This window comes from Ambystoma mexicanum, chromosome 8 (genome assembly GCF_040938575.1).
Source record: "Ambystoma mexicanum isolate Mex_15411 chromosome 8, UKY_AmexF1_1, whole genome shotgun sequence".
NCBI classification, from domain to species: Eukaryota; Metazoa; Chordata; class Amphibia; order Caudata; family Ambystomatidae; genus Ambystoma; species Ambystoma mexicanum.
In genome coordinates, this window is record NC_090929.1 from 717,045,627 (window position 1) to 717,065,886 (window position 20,260).

At 42.0% G+C, this 20,260-nt stretch overlaps 1 long non-coding RNA gene across 1 annotated transcript in view; it reads right to left on the reverse strand.

Annotated features, from left to right (window-relative positions):
- Positions 1 to 2,742: 2,742 nt before the first annotated feature.
- LOC138473655 (uncharacterized) overlaps positions 2,743 to 20,260 on the reverse strand; it is a 44,737-nt gene continuing 27,219 nt past the window's right edge. Inside the window, exon 3 of the long non-coding RNA XR_011268831.1 lies at positions 2,743 to 3,180. This is a non-coding gene — a long non-coding RNA (uncharacterized lncRNA). The remainder of the gene's footprint in view (positions 3,181 to 20,260) is intronic.

The following is a 20,260-nucleotide window of genomic DNA, read 5'->3' on the forward strand; positions in this document are numbered from 1 at the left end:
ACACACTGATATTTGTCCAAAGTAGGGCACTATGAAATTGAATACATATTGATGCAGTGTTGAAACTACCAGACGGATGGAATAAGCATGAGTGACATTTTGGTTAAGATCAGTGTGGAGTTTATCTGAACGGTTTGTGGTCCCGGGGTCCCCATTGCTTTGAATGTTATCCATAAGACCTTGGGTCACTTGACTATCCTACAGTTTGTGTCATTACATTAATTTTACCTAACTACAGTTAGATCAATTGAAACACAGAGTGGTCGTAAATTAAAGTTGATACCAGTGTACTAGGGGACCTTTGCCAAACGTAGTTCCAGGAAAGAAAAATCGGACATCTTCAGGTTTCTCACAGCACCCACTTAGCGTTTGCTGCAGCCTGGATGCCTGGAAACAATAATGATGAAAAAAAGTAGATGCTTTGACATTCACATACTGGATCACGGTGCTGAGCATTTGCAAGTTGCTTAGGTCTCTCTAGATCACCCTATTGAATACACTAGGGGACTCGCAATACGCTTGTGGTAAACAAGTTTCAAACCGGGTCCTGCGATATGTTAACGTGGTGAGATACTGTGAATCTGGATGCAATGGGATGGAAAAGAATGCATTCTTCAAATTAATAACTGTAAAGCACATCACTTCTCTAGGGTTGTTCCATAACATATTGGCTGGATTTAGAAGTGGAAACTCTGCTACCACTAGGTTGTTCAAGGGGCAGAGATCTTGAATACATCTCCACACCCCTCCTTTTGCTTTCTTAACAGAGTAAATGGCCATGTTACATGGGGATTCTGACATTTTTATTGTGCTCTGTCGGCATAGTGCAAGGAGTGTGTCATATATACCCTTGTCTGCTTCATGTGATGTGTATTGCTTAACCCGGGGCAGCAGTACACCTTCCTTCAATTTTATTCAAACTTTCCCTGCTTCTTTCAACAACCCTACATCATGCGGCCCACTGGTCTATAGTACCTTTGGTACTTGTTTCAAATCATCCCGCAAGTAAGTTGATGCCGTGCTCACTATCGGCATCCTCTGGGGGACCTGCCCTTCTAATATGTTTATCTGGAATCAGATGTAAATCTGAAATACCATCTCCCCTCCTCCTTATCCTCTGAAAACAGCATGTCGTCTGTCAACTCTGTTAGTAATATGGGGGCGCTGTTACACAGCAGACCAAGATGGCCGCTGCCTGAAAGCTCTGGCAACAGCTGGAATAAATATTTGCTTAATATCCTACCCCTCTAACTCCCGTTCCCTGGCGACAGTCGAAGTGGAGAAACGAGCATACTGGGCTCCACCAGGTGAATCTTCATAGCAAACCGCCACCACCTCGGGAGACTACGACAGAGAAGTGCAGAGCTGCAGCGCTTGGCCGGAGTGAGCAGGGAAGGGGCAGCCCACCTCATGGAAAGGGGCCGCGGAGTGTGCAGTAGCCTGCTCACACTGATACTCTGGGAAACCACTCAGCTTAGAGCCCCGGAGCAGTGGAAGGAAGCCTTGTAGCTTGGGGGCAGCGGAGCATGCCTGCAGGGCCGACTGAGATTGCAAAGAGAGCTCTGCTACATTATACGAGGCCCGCCCCGAAACCCTCTGCTGCAACGGGACAACCTGGAGAGAGAACCACCCGCCCCGGAATGACAAACAGACCCCTCTGGTGAGCCCAGGATTAGCACTAGCGTGGTGGAGCGACAGAGAAGCCTGTCCCCGGACCTCGGGTCCTGTAACAGGCCGTGAACACACCTCTGCAGGCTGGCACGCAACCTGGAGGGAGATCGGCCTCCTCCTCTTTAGGCTGCTCAGACACCTGGGGATGCGGTCGCCCAGGGCATCCCATGCATACTTAAACTGACAACAGCAGAAGATTAAATGCTGGAGTAGATCTGCCCCCTGGGTGCAGTGCTCTTGGTGACAACCTACCGGAGATTGCAGATAGCACTGTCCTGAGACCGGGGGAATACTCTGGCAAACGGAGGCGAGGTGGGTGTCTGATCTGCTCTCGCCATTGTGCAGGGAGCTAAAGACTGCAGGGGAAAGGTGGCACTGTAAAGGCATCACAAAGCATGGCCGGATAGACTGCAACTGTACACCGGGCTGGTACAATAATGTTGCCCCCGATTTATATGACAGATCTACCCTACCCTAATCTGTATTCTGTAAACTGTCTTATTCCACTTCAGACCTCACACTCCCACTTTGTGCCTTTTTACAGCATCGACCCTACACCGCCTCTCCACGACAGGTGCTCTGACTGCATTACAGGTGCCTAAGAATGCTCTGACCTTATTCAAGTCCTGTAGTTTTCCATGCAACCCGATACTGTACAACACTCTGAGGCACTATCTCTGTATTATTCCTAGAGTCTCTGAAGACTCCAAATTTCACTAGTCAAACGTGCAACAGGTACAGCAAATGTTTTGGTTCACTTACCCATTGTATTGCTGTAATCTCCAGTCATGCACTTCATGAAGGGGAGCTCCAGGGATCGGCGCCACATGTTACTGGTTTGTCCTGCTCCCCACAATACCAGTGCTCATCTAGCTCCCTCACACTGTGTCAGGCATTCCAGGCACTCGGCACTCAGACACAAATAATACACATGGCTAGAAGCTGGGTGAAAAGCGCTGTAATGTTAACACACACCAGTGCTTAGGAGGGCTGCATTTGTCTCTGCTCCCCCAGGGTCATACTTATGTACAATGCAAAAGCTACATATTATTCTCCTCCCATTAGCCGTACATATCATAACAACAGGTCATTTCGCCGGGGGAATAAAGTACATTTCATAACATCAGATTTTCTTTGCATGGCAGCCTCTTAGCACTCTTGGGACTTGAGCCAGCAGCTTCAGAACTGTCGACTTCTCGAGGAGGGAGGACTGTTCTCATGCCATCTCTGAGGCCTGCGGCATTCCACAGATGAGCTGCTGTTCTCTGCGACATTGCTTTCAGTTGTTAGGCCAGTCCTTTGGCAAGGCCAGTCCATTCCTTGTCCGATGCATCTCAAACAAACCAAAAGAGAGTGCAGAATCAGAAATGTACCATGTAACACAGTGTGTCATGGAAGACCAAAAATAGTCCTGTGAGTACTTCTGACCCTGAACCCCATATGATGAGAAAATCAGAGAGTTAGACTTGCAGAAAATAATCTTTGAAAGGGATCATCTCGCCCACCTAGCTGAAAGAGAAAATCAAAAGATTCAGCCTAGGAAGGGCATTCTAAAAATGTCCACATATACAGATGAATGGGTGGATTCCCCCAGACTAGCTGGAAGGAGGAATATTACACATTGGTAACAGTCTGAAGAAGAGACTGTTGTGATGAATCTGGTGATATCATCCCCCTTTCCCTGGGTAAAACTCCCCTTATGTGGCCAAGGAATGGCAGAAACCACCTGACACTGACCCTGGGGGTGGCTATTTGCTGGCAGACCACCTGGGGGAGACAGTCAACAGGGAGGGGGAGAGGAGTCAAGACATGAGACAGGGTATTTTCCTTCCACCCCAAGAACCTATAACCCCCCCTTCCTTTTAAGGATACTGCCTTAATCCCTTATGCCATTCTGGTTTACTGTGACAGTGTCCCACAATATCCTGCAAAAGATGATGACAGAACTTTTACACATCTCACATTAAGGGAAATGACACAAATGACACAGGTGAAGCAGAGGACTGTAAGAGTGAAGGTCACTCGGGTGACCCGAAGTGAGCAGTCTAGTGTTTTAACTATTTTGATTTGTGCAAGTCAGCTTCCTTTACCATCGTGGGAGTTTAAATTCCATACAGCTGGAAGCCAGGGAGAAACCCTCCCTGGAGCTGACTGGGGAGATGGTAAATGGTGTGCAGAGCGGTACGGGAGCAGCAGGCAAGAGAACGACGGTGTCCTCATCCGAGATGGAACCCCAAGGGCTTTGAATGGAATTGACGAGAAGGAAGTCCAGCCCAAAGACTCCTAACCAGACTGATGAGCCGGGAAAACAACAGGAGACTGAGCTGTTGTAGGAACGCATTGCCAGCAAGGAGATAAGCCATCCCAGGCTTCACACCGGCAGCGCAGGAAAATGCAGCTGGCAGACACTGAGGCCCGGAGAAAGGAGCAAGAGAAGCCTCAGAAGCACAAAGCCAAAGTGAGCTTCATTCTAGTGGGGGGGGGGCACAAAAGCACCCAACCACTCTCAAGGAAAGCCGCCCAAACTCAGAGGAAGGTGGAGAACGGACCCAAACTCCAAGTAAGGCAGAGGCCGGACCCGAATAAAATCAGGCAAATCCAGGAGAAGGCCAACCGGCTTGTGAGATCATGGTGAAGGAATGGTGCACTGGGGAAATATGTGAAGAGATTGAAAGAAGTGGTACAGGAGTGGGGAGTGAGACATCCCTATATGTATTTAGAGTTAATCTTCATGGTTGTCATGTGCCTCTACAGTGCAGGGACATGATGGTCCCTATTGCAATGCTGGAAGCATTGCCACATCCAACATGGTGGCCGCAGTTGGCCGCACTGCCATTCCCAACATGGCGGACGCAGGTTACTGCGACTCATTTCTTCTTCCGGAAACAATTTGGCAATCTTGCCGATATCAGGTCAGCAGTGCCATGGATACTTAAGTTGCAACTTCAGGTTTTGTTGCCCTGACGCTACTTTTTAGTTTTTGGCTCCTTATGCTGTGCCTTCTGTGCATGTTCCTGCATTCCCGTTTCTTCCTTGATTCTGCTTTGTTTGCCTAGCTCCTAAGCTTACCTCCCTGTTGTCTGATAATGCTTGAGAGCTTCTTCCAGGCTCCACTCCACCTTACTGCACTCCAGAGCTTCTTCCAGCCATCGCTCTGCCTTTCAGCATCCTGAGCCTCCTCAGTTCTTCTCTGTATTTCCTGCTGTGCCCTGCAGCGCTCCTGTGCCTCTTCAGAGTGTCATCCTGCTTCCAGCCTTTTTCTGTGCCTAGTTTCCTACTACTACAACCCTTTCACATTTGTTCTCTAAGTCCAGTACCAGTCCTTCACTTCTGGAAGCCTATCTTTGTTGATCCCGTCTATCATCCACAATATCACTGTGGAGAAGGATTTTCTTCCCCAAGAGGGTTTCCCTTCCCGAGGCTTCCCAGAGTCTCTCACCCCGAGTGCTGAAGAGACAGGAGGGTCTCAGGCTCTCAGTGGAGGTCATTCACATTTAAGCAAGGCTAAAGACACGGTCAATTCCTAGGTACGTTCAATCGCTGATAATGATCCCAATACTTGGGAAAGTAGAGAATACATGTACATCAGTAAGACATGGAACCTGGGGAAAACACATGCCCCCGTGGTTCACAAAGTGACTTAACAATGCAGAAGTTCTGGAAGGAGAGTATACCAGGTGTTTTGCAAGTCTGGGACCTGCACCCAAATTGTATCAAGGAACTTTATCAGAGAATCTGGCAGAATAGTACACCAGCTTTTTTGCAAGTCTGGGATCGACACATAATTGTACTACGGAACTATGTGAGAGAACCTGGCAGGAGAATATACCAGGTGTTTTGCGAGTCTGGGACCCACACCCAAACTGTATCAAGAACTATATGAGAGAACCTGGCAGGAGAGTATAACAAGTGTTTTGCAAGTCTGGTATGCACACCCAAATTGTACTAAGGAACTATATGAGATAACCTGACAGGAGAGTATAACCAGTGTTTTGCAAGTCAGGGTCCCACACCCAAATTGTATCAAGGAACTCCATGAGAGAACCTGGCAGGAGAGTATACCAGGTGTGTTTTGAGTCAGCAAATCACAAGGAAGATTCATGCCCTTAGGATTTTGAATTGCATTTTTGGTACTTTGAAAAGAGAATCCCAAGGAAGATTCATGTTCTTAGGATTTTGAATTACATTGAATGTGGAAAAGACTTGGGGAAGGCAGTCATTTCCCCTGGAGTGGATTGCAACATGAAGAGAAGGGGGTTATCCTCTTAGGCTATAATGAACTTGGTTATTTTTTTGAACTTTTGTTTTGGGGAAGAGAACCTTGAAGGGAGTCATTCCCTGGATGGAAATGTTAACATGTGTGTTTATTGGGGAACGATTTCCTTCTGAGGTTATCACCTCAGATCGACTCCGTGAACTCAGTCCTCTGGACCTTGACTAAATGGCTCGTCAAACTAAAGAAAAGCACAAATTATATGAGCCTGAATGGCACCTGCCATCTTACTGACCGGCATACCGATCAATTGGAATTGCACTTTCAGAATAATCAAGCCGCAGAAATCACCATCATCTCTATAGGAGAACAAACTGCTGATGGGAACTCTTCTCAGCTCTTGAAAATAAACCTTCCTCCCATTTGCAAGTGGCATTCCACATTGGAAGGGGACACTTTGAAATTTTATACCGAAAAAGGAAGATGAAAAACCAGCTCAAAGTTTGACCAACATTCAGAAAAAGGGTGAAAACGTGTCTTTCCCCATTCAGATAAATGAGTGGGAGTAGCCAGTACTCACCAGAGTATGCCTGAATAATGGAAAAAGCTTAATCAGCAAAGGATTATTCAGGAAACTCCAAAAAGATCAGACCATTCCCACATTTTAATTGATTGATAAATGGAAGTGGACCTGGAAACACGGAATTCTAAACATTTCGTGCCTAGCAAGTCTAGGCTATTTCCTTTGGAAAAACTATTGTAGAACACCATTGTTGGGTCATTAGAGCTGTCCCCTTCACTTTTATTTGGGTAGTGACATTCTAAATCAATTTGCAATTGGTCAAGATTTGATCAATAACAACGTATGGTCATGACTGGGGGTAACCCCATCGACTTTGACAATGCCGATGAGCATTGTGGTCAACTCAATTACTGCCTTATGAAGTTGAAATTCAATTGGGAGAAGAGGTTATCATCCCAGGACAGGTACAACAATTAACAATTCCACTCAAAATAAAGCGAGGACAGAACCTCAAATATAAGGATGCCCATATAAACTTGAACTCTTACATCCAACATCAATGTTTACATCGATATCTGACACTATGAGTGGATCTACAACACAACACCATTCGAGAATTGGTGGATACCAGTGACCCTCAAAGTATCACTTTGCCCACGGCTACCTCTATTGGAATGGCGGTTGATGCCCAACAACTATTCCAGTGATTTAGGTAATTAATCAGGCTAATTCCTCACTACTGTTTCAACATCAGTGATGGTATTCCTCCAGAAACGATCTTTACCCATCGTGGCCGGAATTTCTTGGTGTACACTTTATGCCTTATGGGGTGCAAGAGGTAACCTGTAACATCAGGAAGGACGAGGTGGTATTAAGAGTTAATTATAACTACCTTGAATCCATGTAACATAATGTCCAGGTGAACACCATAAAAAGAGATCTCTCCCCCCAATTGGAGGATACCGCAGAAATTGCCAAGCCTGAGGACTTTCCAGGTTTCAGGCAGATGGCCGAAGAACGGCTCAATCTCGCTGATGCCTGTGATCCTGAGGTGCAAAGATAGAAGCTGAAACAGGTGTTCCTGAACTTCCAGGTTATATTTTCAGTAGCTTAATTTGACTGCAGACTTACAGCCATCCATTCAACCACCATAGCCACAGTCCCACAGATGGCTCCAGTATTTGTTAAACAATACCGTTTAACGGCGTCCATGGAGTCACCCACAGAGATGATTAAGCATTTGGAATCCCGTGGGATAATTTGCCCAATCCACAGTACCTTTAACAACATTGTACTGGGGATACTAAAACCCAATGGACAATGGAGATTATGTGCAGACCTGAGGGAGTTGAACAAACGGGTCCACATGTCTAGATGGCCCCTTTCCTACATCGATCAAGAGCTGGCACAGATACAATGGTCAAAAGTGTGCACACCCATTGATTTGACCAACTGTTACTGCACGGTACCCGTGAATACAAGATTTCCTTTATCTTTGTGAGGCAGCAATACACATGATCCCAAAAAACCATTGGATAGATAAACGCCAGAAATTAGCTCAATATCTTCTTGCATAATGCTATGCCTATTTTGGGCGAAAGGGGAAACCTGGCCTATGTAGATGATCAAGAGCTCAACTGTGGAAGAACATATTGCAGAAATTCGCTATGCTGTGGCCAAGTTGAAGAAAGTCGGAGCAAAACTATTCTTTCAGAAAGCACAGTGGTATAAAACCTGAGTGAACTTCTTAGGGCATGAAATCACCTCTGAGGGCCTCAACTGCCAAGCAAAGAAAGTGGAAGCCTTATTGAAATTAAAAGGCCCTACTGTGCTGTGAGAACTGAGAAGCCTTCTTAGACTCACTCATTATATTCGAAATGTCATTGAAGACTACGCAGATGTCACTCAGCCCTTGGTCCATTTATGAAAGGCCAGAGTCAAGTGCAAGTGGGGTCTGGAACAATACAAGGCAGTTAAACAACTGAAAAGAAACCTTCCCAAGCTCCTTGTTTGGCTTACCCCATCAAGAATAAGGAGTATTTCTGAAGACTGGGTATTCAGATACCTGCCTAACAGCGGTATTGTACTAAAAGCACCACAAGTTAACAAAGTTATTTCGTACACGAGCAAAACCTTATAATTCCACGACTGTGAAAAGGCACTCCTTGCAATGGTATTGGCATTGAAAAACTACCATCCGTTTATCCCGGTGGAGCACATCTTTGTAGAGATTCCTCTCCAAACCTTGCATACTTACAAAGTAACAGGATGGATATGGGCAGGGAATGTAAGTAATACCAGAAGTACCTCCTGCATGCTGTCCATGCAAGGCTTTTCCTGTGGAGGTCAGATATGGCCAAAACAAGAAGAGTCCTCTGGCGCAAGAATTGGCTGACTTGAATGACTGTGCTCTAGAAAACTGTCTTGATGACAAACGTCTAATGACCAAAGACAATATGGAAGTGTACCTAACTTTGCCACACGAGGTCTACGAAGAAGTTAATTGTCAGGGGATACCCACAGTTTATGTGGATGGGTCCTCCTACCATGGTGACAATAACAGTGAAAAAGAGCTAGTGGCTGGCATTGATAAAGCCTGGGTGAATGATACCTCAGAGCCCTCTTCTGGTTACAAAATAGGACCTCAAAGTAGTCAGGGGTCAGAGTTGATGGCCGTACATCAAGCCATCCTATCAACACATTGAAGACCCTGTGAGTTTTCCTCTAACAGAATCGGATTATACCGGTAAAGAGGATCTCTGGGTTTTGATGAAATTTTCCAAAAGGTTCCGAATCCAAGATGGTTTGTTGGTAAAGAGATCCTTATTAGGATGTGACCAGTGGGTGGTTCTTACCTCCTTGCGAAGCCTGATATTGAATCATGCCCATAAAATGGCCACTGCCATTCAAAGGGGTTTTTATGCGACATTGGAAATCTTGTGAGAGGTTGCATACTGGCCACACATGGGCCAGGACCTCTACATATATTTGAAGGGGTGTCTCGTGTGTGCAGAATTTCAGCCAGCTTTCCCTACACACAGAGCTCCTCTACAAAAAGGGGAATGACACTGCCTTGATCAGATTTGCAAGTCGATTTCATCGGGCCAGTGATTTGCTCCTCTAGAGGAAACAAGTACATGTTGACTGTAACATGCTTGTTTACAAAGTGGGTAGAATGTCTTCTTGTCCCCAATTGTAAGGCAAAGACAGCTGCCATGCTAATAATCAACCACATCTTCTCTAGTTTCAGCTTCCCGTAAAGGATTGAGTCAGACCTAGGAAGTCATTTTACCAGAGAGGTGATGACCAAGATTTGGGAGATTCTGTGGGTAAAAGAAAACTCCACATCGCCTACCACCTGACATCGAGTGGAGGGGACGAGAGAAACAATAAAACAATTGTTAGCATACTGAAGAGGTTTGTGGCTGACTCTGGACCCAGTTGGGACATTCAATTACTGCTTGTCCTGATGGCTATTAGGTCTACACCATTTTCTGCACAAAAATGTCTCCACTTGAGTTTATGACCAGATGAAAAATTATGTTAACTAATCATCTGCTCTATAGAACTCAGGAGCAGACGTTGATAAATGCGTCCACCACTCATGAGTACATTGAGAACCTAAGAAAGCACCTCAGCACGCATTTGCTTATGCGCAGCACAGTATAGAGAAGTTGGCAGAAGGAATTAAATGGTACTAAGACTCAAAAAACCACAAAAAAGGAGTACTAGGTAGGTGACAAGGATTACCTGTACAATTTCCAGAGAAACCAGGCCAAGGAATGGAAATGTCTTCCATCTTGACATGGTAGCTTTGAAATTGTGGACAAAATATCACCTGCCTATAAGAGCAGCATCCCAAAAGGAGAAAAGACGGAAGAGAAATAGGTCCATATCAATCAGTTAAAAACCTGGCACTCCAAATTAGCTTTTTTTAGTGACTGAGGAGTCCACTGAAGTTAGAACTGAGGAACCATCCGAGGAATGAAGATAAGATCAAAACCCTGTATGGAAACTAAAATATATAACAGATAATTAAATTCAAATGATAATTTAGAATTCATGATTATCAATGAATATTATCTGTGAAAAAAGCGATATGAATGTCTTGTTCTGAAATGTCATCAGCGAAATGGAGATTTAAACAAAAATACTTAACTCTTTTTACTCCTCGCTTTAGAACAATAACTCCTCTTCCTTCCAGCCTGAGGACCAGATGAAGCAGAGTCATGGTAGGACCCCTGGGACCCTGGAAAGGAACAAAGTGGAAAAGAGGGAGGGATTCCCTTCCATACCCTTGGAACCCAAAATCAGAAGGTGGGGACCAGATTGCCCACCCCCTGAGGAAGAAAATAGCGGGGTGTGCACCATCAAAGAATTTGATTTGTGATAACAAAAAAAAAACACTCTCCCCTACCCTTTCACACCAGCTATGTTGTAAGAATAAAGGACAGGGGGGGATCTGCGGGTTCAATATGGCACAAAAACATAGGGAAACTGAATTTGGCTGACTGGTGCCTACAAATGCAGAAATACTGTCTTGGATCGTGAAAAAAAAAACATACAGATGACTCTCAAACTGAAAAGGCAGCATTTCATTCTATTGCTACACATCAAAAAGCTGTTACAGAGCAGGAAGGAGTATAAACATGAAATGGCCACTGTGTGGAAATGACAAAGAGCTACAATTATAGGCACTTATCAAAAAAAGAAAGCTACAATGGAAAAATAGAAATAAACACATTCTGCAGCTGAGATAGAAAGGTGTGCATTTTGCAGCCTAGGACAATGAACACATGGAAAACAAAGCTCCACTGCGAGAGTAATCAGAATATATTTCAGGATGTAAAGATAAACATTGATGGCAAGAGGCGATTACATTACATAAAAGGTCTCGTGGGTGAAGAAATTGGAAAATGTAAAAACACCAGCTTTCTGAGCATGAGAAAACACTGTGTTCAGCCCAAAATGTAATTGTCTCAGGAGATTAACAGACCCAGGGCTGCACACCTCTTCCCTATCTTCTATCTATCTTAAACTTTGTTTGACACCACAGCAGTGAACAGGAACAAATTTATGGTGGGTTGGGGCTGGCAACTGGACAAATAAAGGCAGCCCTTAATGGGTTGAACTCTTAAAAATACATGGATTTAAATTCGATTTGTGGTGTGGGCCAAGACCTAAATAATAAGTGATGGGTTACAGAAAATGACCCATGAGCCTGGAGGCGGAGCTTGCCTCGCTGCTCTCATAGATAAACAACAGATAACCCATTATTTCTGGGACAAAGAATGTTAATGGATCAATTGCAGGCAGAATCAACAAAGAAGATGGTCCAGATCCCATGTTAAGTGGGAAATGAAATGCGATGTGCAATCAAAGTCAAAATATTCCTGTATGTCTAGTGATTGCCATAAGTTTAGATAGATGATCATATTTTGTTGAATTTCTCAGTAACCATACATTGCACAGAAATCATTCAAATATCACTCTAAAGGTTATAAAGAGACAGTGCTGTTAACACAACTCCCATAATTATTTGAACTTGATAACTAAAGTTACAACCTAAAATGTGTTTCTAGTTTCCAAGAAAATGCCACAAAGCAGAGAATTTGGGAGATGGCACCTTAGTGAATTAGTTAACAGTTTGTAAAAATGTGTGATACTGATTTTTATAATTTCTGAGTAAATAACAAAACACTCATTCAAACATGTAACCTCGTGCAGTCACAGGGCTCGTTGCTCATTTCAATAAGTTCTGGCATGATAAGAAGAACCCAAGTGTGTGTGTGTGTGTGTGTGTGTGTGTATATATATATATATATATATATATATATATATATATATTTATATTACACAGCCACGGAAGAGGGCGTGTAGTTATGGTTAAGTTGCTGTTTCCATGGGAAGAGCACTTTTTGGGCGGCTTATAACTTTGCTCTCCCTGGACGAATCCTCACCAAACTTTGCAAAGAAAGTATATGTTCCACTCTGAATTTTCTTTGCAAAGTTTGGTGAGGTTTGGTCTAGGGGGGCAAAGTTATAGGGGGGATCCCAAAATTTATTTTTTTACCATAGACTGAATAGCGAAAAAACTATTCTCACGCCAACAGCCCAAACCACTGGACGGATTTTCACCAAATGTGCAGCAGGAGCAGTGGCTTGGTCCCGAAAGCCTGCTTTTGTAAATTTGGTGAAAATCCGTCCAGTAGTTTTTAAAAAAAATGAACAAAAAGTAGGTCACAAAAAAAGAGTGATATCTATGTTCGGTCCGCGAACACACTTCCCTGTTCGCTCCGCGGACAGTATCCCGATTGGCTAGTCGGTGTGCGTCATGTCTGCGGACATGTGGCATGTCTGCCGATTGGATGGTGAAGAGCATGGCGTGGGTGAGATTTTTGGAAACGCCTGCTATCTTGTATCCGTGGACGTCCGCGAACAGCGCAGTGACAAATGGTGGGGAAATACAATTTTGGCAAGTGTGTTGGCTTGTAAGACTGTTTGGGGATGGTGGGGGAGTAAGAGATGGTTCAAATATTGTATCTATTTAGGTAGTAGGCACCGCTGTTGTGTTCGTTGTGTCCGCTGACAGCCGCGCTGTCCTTGATGTCTGCAATCGACCCCGATGGGGATGTCCTAAGGACACTATTCCTGTTCGTACTGTTCGCAGGCAAGTTGAAACTGTTCCCTGAACACACACGGTGTCCGGGATGTCCGTAATTAAATGAAAATGGAGGTGTCCTAAGGACACTATACCTGTCTGTACTGTTCGCAGGCAAGGTGAAACTGTTCTAAGAACACACATGGTGTCCGGGGTGTCCGTAATTAAATGAAAATGGAGGTGTCCTAAGGACACTATACCTGTCCGTACTGTTCACAGGCAAGTTGAAACTGTTTTAAGAACACACATGGTGTCTGGGATGTCCGCAAAAAAACAAAAATGGAGGTGTCCTAAGGACACTATACCTGTCTGTACTGTTCGCAGGCAAGTTGAAACTGTTCTAAGAACACGCATGGTGTCCGTGGTCATTAAAAAGGATATATGCATAGTTAAAATGTTTGATTCTATGGGTGTGATCTATGGGTGTATGTGGTGGTTGTGGACAGGGCCTAGAGTCTTGGGTGCACCCAAGACCAAAGTTCAAGACCAAAGTTATAAGTACCGAAGTTATAGTCAGTAATCAAATGAAAATGGAGGTGTCTCAAGGACACTATACCTGTCTGTACTGTTTGCAGGCAGGTTCAAACTGTTCTAAGAACATACACGGTGTCCGGGATGTTCGTAATTAAATGAAAATAGAGGTGTTCTAAGGACATTATACCTGTCCGTACTTTATGCAGGCTAGTTGAAACTGTTCTAAGAACACACATGGTGTCCGGGATGTCCGTAATGAAACGAAAATGGAGGTGTCCTAAGGACACTATACCTTTTCGTACTGTTCGCAGGGAAGTTGAATGCGTTCTAAGAACACACACGGTGTCCGGGATGTACGTAATGAAACAAAAATGGAGGTGTCCTAAAGACAGTATACCTGTCCGTATTGTTCGCAGGTAAGTTGAAACTGTTCTAAGAACACGCACGGTGTCCGGGATATTTGCAATTAAACACAAATGGAGGTATTCTAGGGATAATATACCTGTCCGTACTGTTTGCAGGCAAGTTGAAGCTGTTCTAAGAACAACCACGGTGTCCGCGGACATAAAAAATGCGCATATGGCATAGTTAAAATGTTTGATTATATGGGTGTGATCTATGGGTATGATATGCTGCGGTGGTTGTGGCCAAGGCCTAGAGTGTTGGGTGCATGGCTGAAGGTCATGCACCCAAGATCAAAGTTCAAGACCAAAGTTATAAGTACCGAAGAAGTTATAAGTACCGAAGTTATAAGCTAGCATGGGTGTGATGTTGTGGTGGTTGTGGCCAGGACCTACGCAAGACCAAAGTTATAAGTATCGAAGTTATAAGCTTTCATGGGTGTGATATGCTGCGCTGGTTGTGGCCAGGTCCTAGAGTCTTGGGTGCATGGGCCATGCATTCAAGACTGAAGTTATATGCACTGTTTGTTTTAGTTGTTGTGTTATGGAGCAGTATTTATGAGTTGTACTTATTGTAATAAACTTACTGTTTGGTTTGGTAACTGCAGTACATATATTCTTTGTCAATTTCTGTGATAAAAGAAAAGATCATGTTAGTATTGGTAGTTTGTAAGGATTTATAGCATTGAATAATAGACCTTGTTTATTCATTTTGACCCTCATATTTAGTAGATTACAAACCAGTTTACTGTGCTATTTTCTCATTTTCTGTTTTTTTTTTTCAAATAATTGGGTCTGTGGGGAAAAAAAATCCATGTCGGATTAAAAAAAAAACTTTTTTTGTTATGCTAAATTCTTCAGCGTGCACTTGTTGTTTCTGGCTAATGTTCTATCTCTTGGTTTGTTACATATTTTTGGAGCAGTTAGATACTTGTTGGTGTAGTCTAACTATTTTTCGTTCTTGTTATAATTTAGTTGTATTTATTTATCTGTTTGGTTGTTATAGAATCTTGGGGCAGTTAGATATCTGTTGGCGTATTCTAACAGTTTATAGTTTTTTAATTGAAGTTTTGTTAATGCTTAAGTACAGATTAGTTATAAAATTTTGATTTTAAAAAGATTAAAGAAGTGTTTGTAAGATTTGCTGGTAATCTGCTTTAGAATAATAGTACGATTATTACATTCAAACCCCATACACATTTCTTTTTAATATATGCAGTGTAGTGACCTGCATTGGTTGTGCCTCATGTTTGTTAGATAAAAAACCCTTTTTTTGTTATGCTACAGTCTATTTGTTTGTTTTTACTGTTCACTTGTTGTTTTTGACTAATGTTCTATCTGTTGGCTTGGTGCACATTTTTGGAGTAATTAGATACCTGTTGGCGTATTCTAACTGTTTATTTTTTGTTATAATTTCGTGGTATTGATTTATCTGGTTGGTTGCTGCAAAATCTTGGGGCAGTTAGATACCTGTTGGCGTCTTCTAACTGTTTGTTTCTTGTTATAATTTAGTGGTATTTATTTATCTGTTTGGTTAAAGAATCTTGGTGCAGTTAGATACCTGTTGGCGTATTCTATTTTGTACAAGTTGCTGAAATGGAACAGATTCACAATTAGGTATGGATACATACACGAAGCACTCATTAGGGATTTGTTCCTGTGTCATATTGTTGCAGAGAGTGCATGTATGTTTCCACATGTATGAAATCTGGGAGATTTCATTAATAGGTATGTTTTTGTTTTCCAGTACTTGTAGTAAGTACATTAGAAATTCTTGTGTCTCTTCTTGTGAGTTTATAGTGAATTTCACCGTTCCAGCACAGTAGTCCAATTCTTGTCTTATTCCATGAACATTATATGTGTTTTCAGGATTGTTTGTTGCGTTTCTATGAAGTACTAACATTTGCAAACACAATTGGTCTGTACTGTCTAAGTAAATATTCTCAACATTTGGTGGTAATTAAAATAGAATATTCATTGCTACATTTGCATAGCAACTTACACCAGTTATATTTGAAAATTTGAATGGACCAGATAGGTCTGTGTCCAAGTCATTTTTTCTGAGTTTTTATTGCTTCTTTGAAGAAGTACCTGAGTTACTTTGAGTGATAGGTTCTTCTTTGGTTGTGGTAATTGATGAAATATTAGTTTCGTTTTGTCTCTTTGGAGGATTTGAAGTGAGATTCTGTTGCATTTCTGTTTGAATTATTTTTCTTTTACAGTGTTTTCTTTTTTGTGGACCAGGATATGTTTTTAGATGGGGGGTGTATAGAGAATGTAGTCTATTGTATTCTAAAATGCAAGGAATACCAGCGTTTACTTTATTTGTATCAAAGTTGATTAGAAATAGACCGTCAAGTGTACGTAAGCGTGATAGTGCTACGTAGCTTATGCCTTCTTTAAAGACTGTGTTACCAATATCTATCAACGCTTTGTCTAGGGTAAGACCTTTGTGATTTATGAACGGTGACTGTGTATGCTAGAGTTAGAGAAAATTGTTCTTTGCTTACATACATGTCTTCGAAGAGAAGGAATCGAGCTGTTGAGCGGCCTATCCTTTTTATTTCTGAAAGTTTGTCAAAGAGAATATTGACAAACTGAATGTTATTGTCACGTGGGTATGTTTGAAAGCCAACAACTGTACCCAGTGCTCCATTAACTAGTCCTTGCTCCATGTCAAGGTTACGTTTAAGCATTACTCTACAGTTTAAGGATAATTTTAATATTTTTTCCAAACCAGCTGTTGTTGGAGATAGAATTTTCTAAGGTATTTAGTCTTGTTGTGGCTTGTTCACACAGAGGTAGTGTCATACCATGTACGTCTAGTTTGTCTGTTGTGGAAATTTCAATTATTGGTTGCATTTCTTTTTTCAACATTGTTTCATTGAATTTGGAACAGCTTGCAAGAGTTGGCATTAAGGCCATGCAATTGATATTGTGTGCTAAGTGTTCTATAACATCATTAGCACATAAGTTATGCCCATAAAGTGCATGGATGTGCTGGGTTTTTAATATTGCTTGTGCTTCTTGAGATAGTACACCATCTCTAATACCTTTTAAAATGTTGGCGTAGGTGAGTTCTGTAGACTGTCGCATGTTTTCTGTTCATTCTCTGTATTGGAAAAGTTGCCAAAGGTTGACATTTCCTATGCTACCAATAGTTTTCCGGCAGAGTTTGTGTCCTAAGGTTTTAAAAATTGGTTCACCTTTTGCTCGTGTCAATTGAAAAAGATCCCCGAAAACAATAATGTGTTTTCCTCCAAAGAGCTCTTCATAGTTTGTTTTAAGTACTTCTTGTAATCTGAGGTGAATCAAAGCCAACATTAGGCTGGAGACCATGCTCACTTAATCTATTAGTAGCATTTTCATTTGTTTTAACACTCTGCATAGTTCCATTGCAGCTTCTGTAGAAAGTTTGTAATATTCTAATTTGTTTTGGTGTTCTACTGGTAGGAGTAGTAATCGATGTAAAGCGACATCGCCTATGTTGTAGGCAGCTAAACCTGTGGGGCCAGTTACAACAGCTGACAGTTTGTTGTTTGTCAATTGTTGAAGGAACTTGCTTATGATTTTGATTAAGAATGTTTGGCCTGAACAAGCTTCACCACTGACGTATAAGAGTATAGGTTGGTAATTTTGGCAGGTACATTCTTTATTTTCATGTTGTACACCATGTGCAATTTCTTTTGTTACTTCTTGAAAAATGCTATGCTGCTCATTGTTTAGTTTTGATTGTAGTGTACCTAAGTCTTCTGTATCCTCATACTGACACATGGCGCTTTCTACTTCTGTCATAGCTAATTCTGCCTCATTTGCTATTAGTGGCTGTCCCAGTGGTTCTTGGCTTCCTGTTACAGAAGGTTCATTAGTGTCAGGAGTGTACTTATCTAGTTGAGCCTTGAGTTCTTCTTCGTGTTGCTATTCATTGTGCAACATTGTTTTGTACTGTGTAAAGTTTACATCGGTGATAGTGCTTTGATTTGCTTTGAAAGCGTCTTCATAGGAGTCATAGTTATCTAGTATTTCTTCTTCTTTTCTCCATGGTTTAACAAGTTGTAGCAGGGACATGTAATATAGTTCTTTATGTTGAGGAGTTTCTAATGACAATTTGATATGATTAATTAAACTTGGTTTGGTAAGTTTTACTAAGCTGCCTTCACAATTTGTAACACTGTATCTACCTTTTTTTTCATCGTGTTTTATATTATTTTTGTATGTGAAGTTTTGGGCTATGTGGTATAGACACATGGATTCCAAAGTGGTACTTCTGTTTGGGTAGTATGTGTCTATTAAATTGTTTTTCAAAATGTCTTGGCTGTTCAGATCATTTTTGGCTATTGTTTCTATGTCGTCGTATGATTTGAGAACTCTTTTTCTAGATTTAGCAAGACCAAGACTTAGCCATACTATATTTTCAGATTTTCCATACAAAGCAGTACCAGTTAAACAATCTGCAGCTTCATAGCAGCCACATTCTCTATGGGAGAGCATTTTTATGCCCAAGCTGTACAATTTCTGAGACAGTGTTTTGTCTGATGACAGGTCATTCCAGAGGTCTTGAAGCTCTGGTTTTTCTGCTTTTGTTAAGTAGGCTGTAACATATCGTGCAACTGCAGTGGAATTGTCTGCAATGTACTGCACATCTATGTTTGCATTCCACAATAGGGCAATGATTGCATTATAATCATTGATATATTTTGCTTCTTCTGTTCTTTTTATGTAATATGTATTTTTAGGTGATTTACCTTTAACACTATGGCCCTCATTACAACTCAGGCGTTAAGGGTTTAACGGCGCCGTCAGCGCCGTTAACCCTTAACGCCTGATTACAAGTGTCCCTTTGCGGGTTGGTGTTTAACGCCTGCTTTTAGCAGGCGTTAAAAATCCAACCCGCAAAGGGACTTTGGAGCTAATTACGGCACCGTAATTTACGGTGCCGTAATTAGCGCCTTCCCCATTCCCATTATGCCCTATGGGGGCAAAAATGGGAATGGGGAAGGGGCCATGGTGAATGGGGAATTACCGCCCCGCCAACCTTGGAATGGGGCTGTAATTCCGCCATCCACCATGGCGGAATCGTAACCTTAGCGGCATGGACCATGGTGCTAATAGCACCATGGTCCTCCGCCAAAGTTGTAATGAGGGCCAATGTCTAACTGAAGACATGAAGTTGTTCACTTCACCTGTTTTTGTAACTGGTCTAAGGAAACCAAAACACCATTTGGTGTAGTATTTCCCTTTGTTTTTGTATTTGCAACAGAAATATTTGCCGCATTTGTGTCTTTGAAATTGTACAATTTGTGCATGAAGGTCACTATTTGTTGCTTCTGATGGAATTTCACAAGTGACATATTTTTCGATAAACTGTAACACAGTGGCATCACTGTCTTGACCAAATTTAGGAGCATCTTCAATTCATAAAAGCATGTAGATATGTGGTGCTCCTCTGGCTTGGTATTCTTTTCTCCAAAAGAAGTGTTGCACTTCTCCGAGGGGAGGAACAGTTTTATTACAAATAAAGTGTAGTATAGCAATGAAGCGGTGATGGAAATATCTTGAAACATTAACAGGATCTAGAGAGCAAAGTTCTCCAGGTGTTAGTATATCTATGTTTGTTTTGTTTTTGTTTGATATGCGTAGGAAATCATGTAGATCTTCCCATGCATATTATACACAACTTAATGTAACAAACCAAGTGGGTGGGCCAAGGTTTCTTATCATGCAACGTACATCTCTGTGAAGTCGGAACCAGTACTGTTTCGTACCACGCATGTTTGCTAACAGATTTGTAATGCTTGATTGTAAAACTTCATCTTTTTCTTGCACTTTTTGTAGTAATTGCGAAGCTGACATATTTTGAAAGTGGGTTCCTGATTTTAACGTGTGTGCAACTCCGTAACATAGAGTTGCTAGTTCACTTTCAAAGAGTAGGTGGAATATGTATTCCACATGTTTTCTAAATCTGGGATCTTCAGAATACATTCGTAATGAGTGGTATTCTGATGCTGTTATCTGAGTGGGTCTATCATCGTACCTTCCTCCTTTGCCAGTAGGAAAGAGTAAAGGAAAAGCACATGCTTCTATACCTTTTTCCCATATGCTGATTGGTGATCCTTTTGTTTGTCACATTTGGTACGTTTCTAATGCATCATCTATGGTGTCTTTAGAGTGTAATGGATGAATTGTATAATGGTCTAAAATATTGGATTCTGTAGCAGGATCTAGAAGTTCATATTGACCAGTTTCTGGTGACTCTTGTATTATTTCAGTTGTTTCTCTCAAGTTTTCTTCAATATTTATTTCTTTGTAGTATTCAT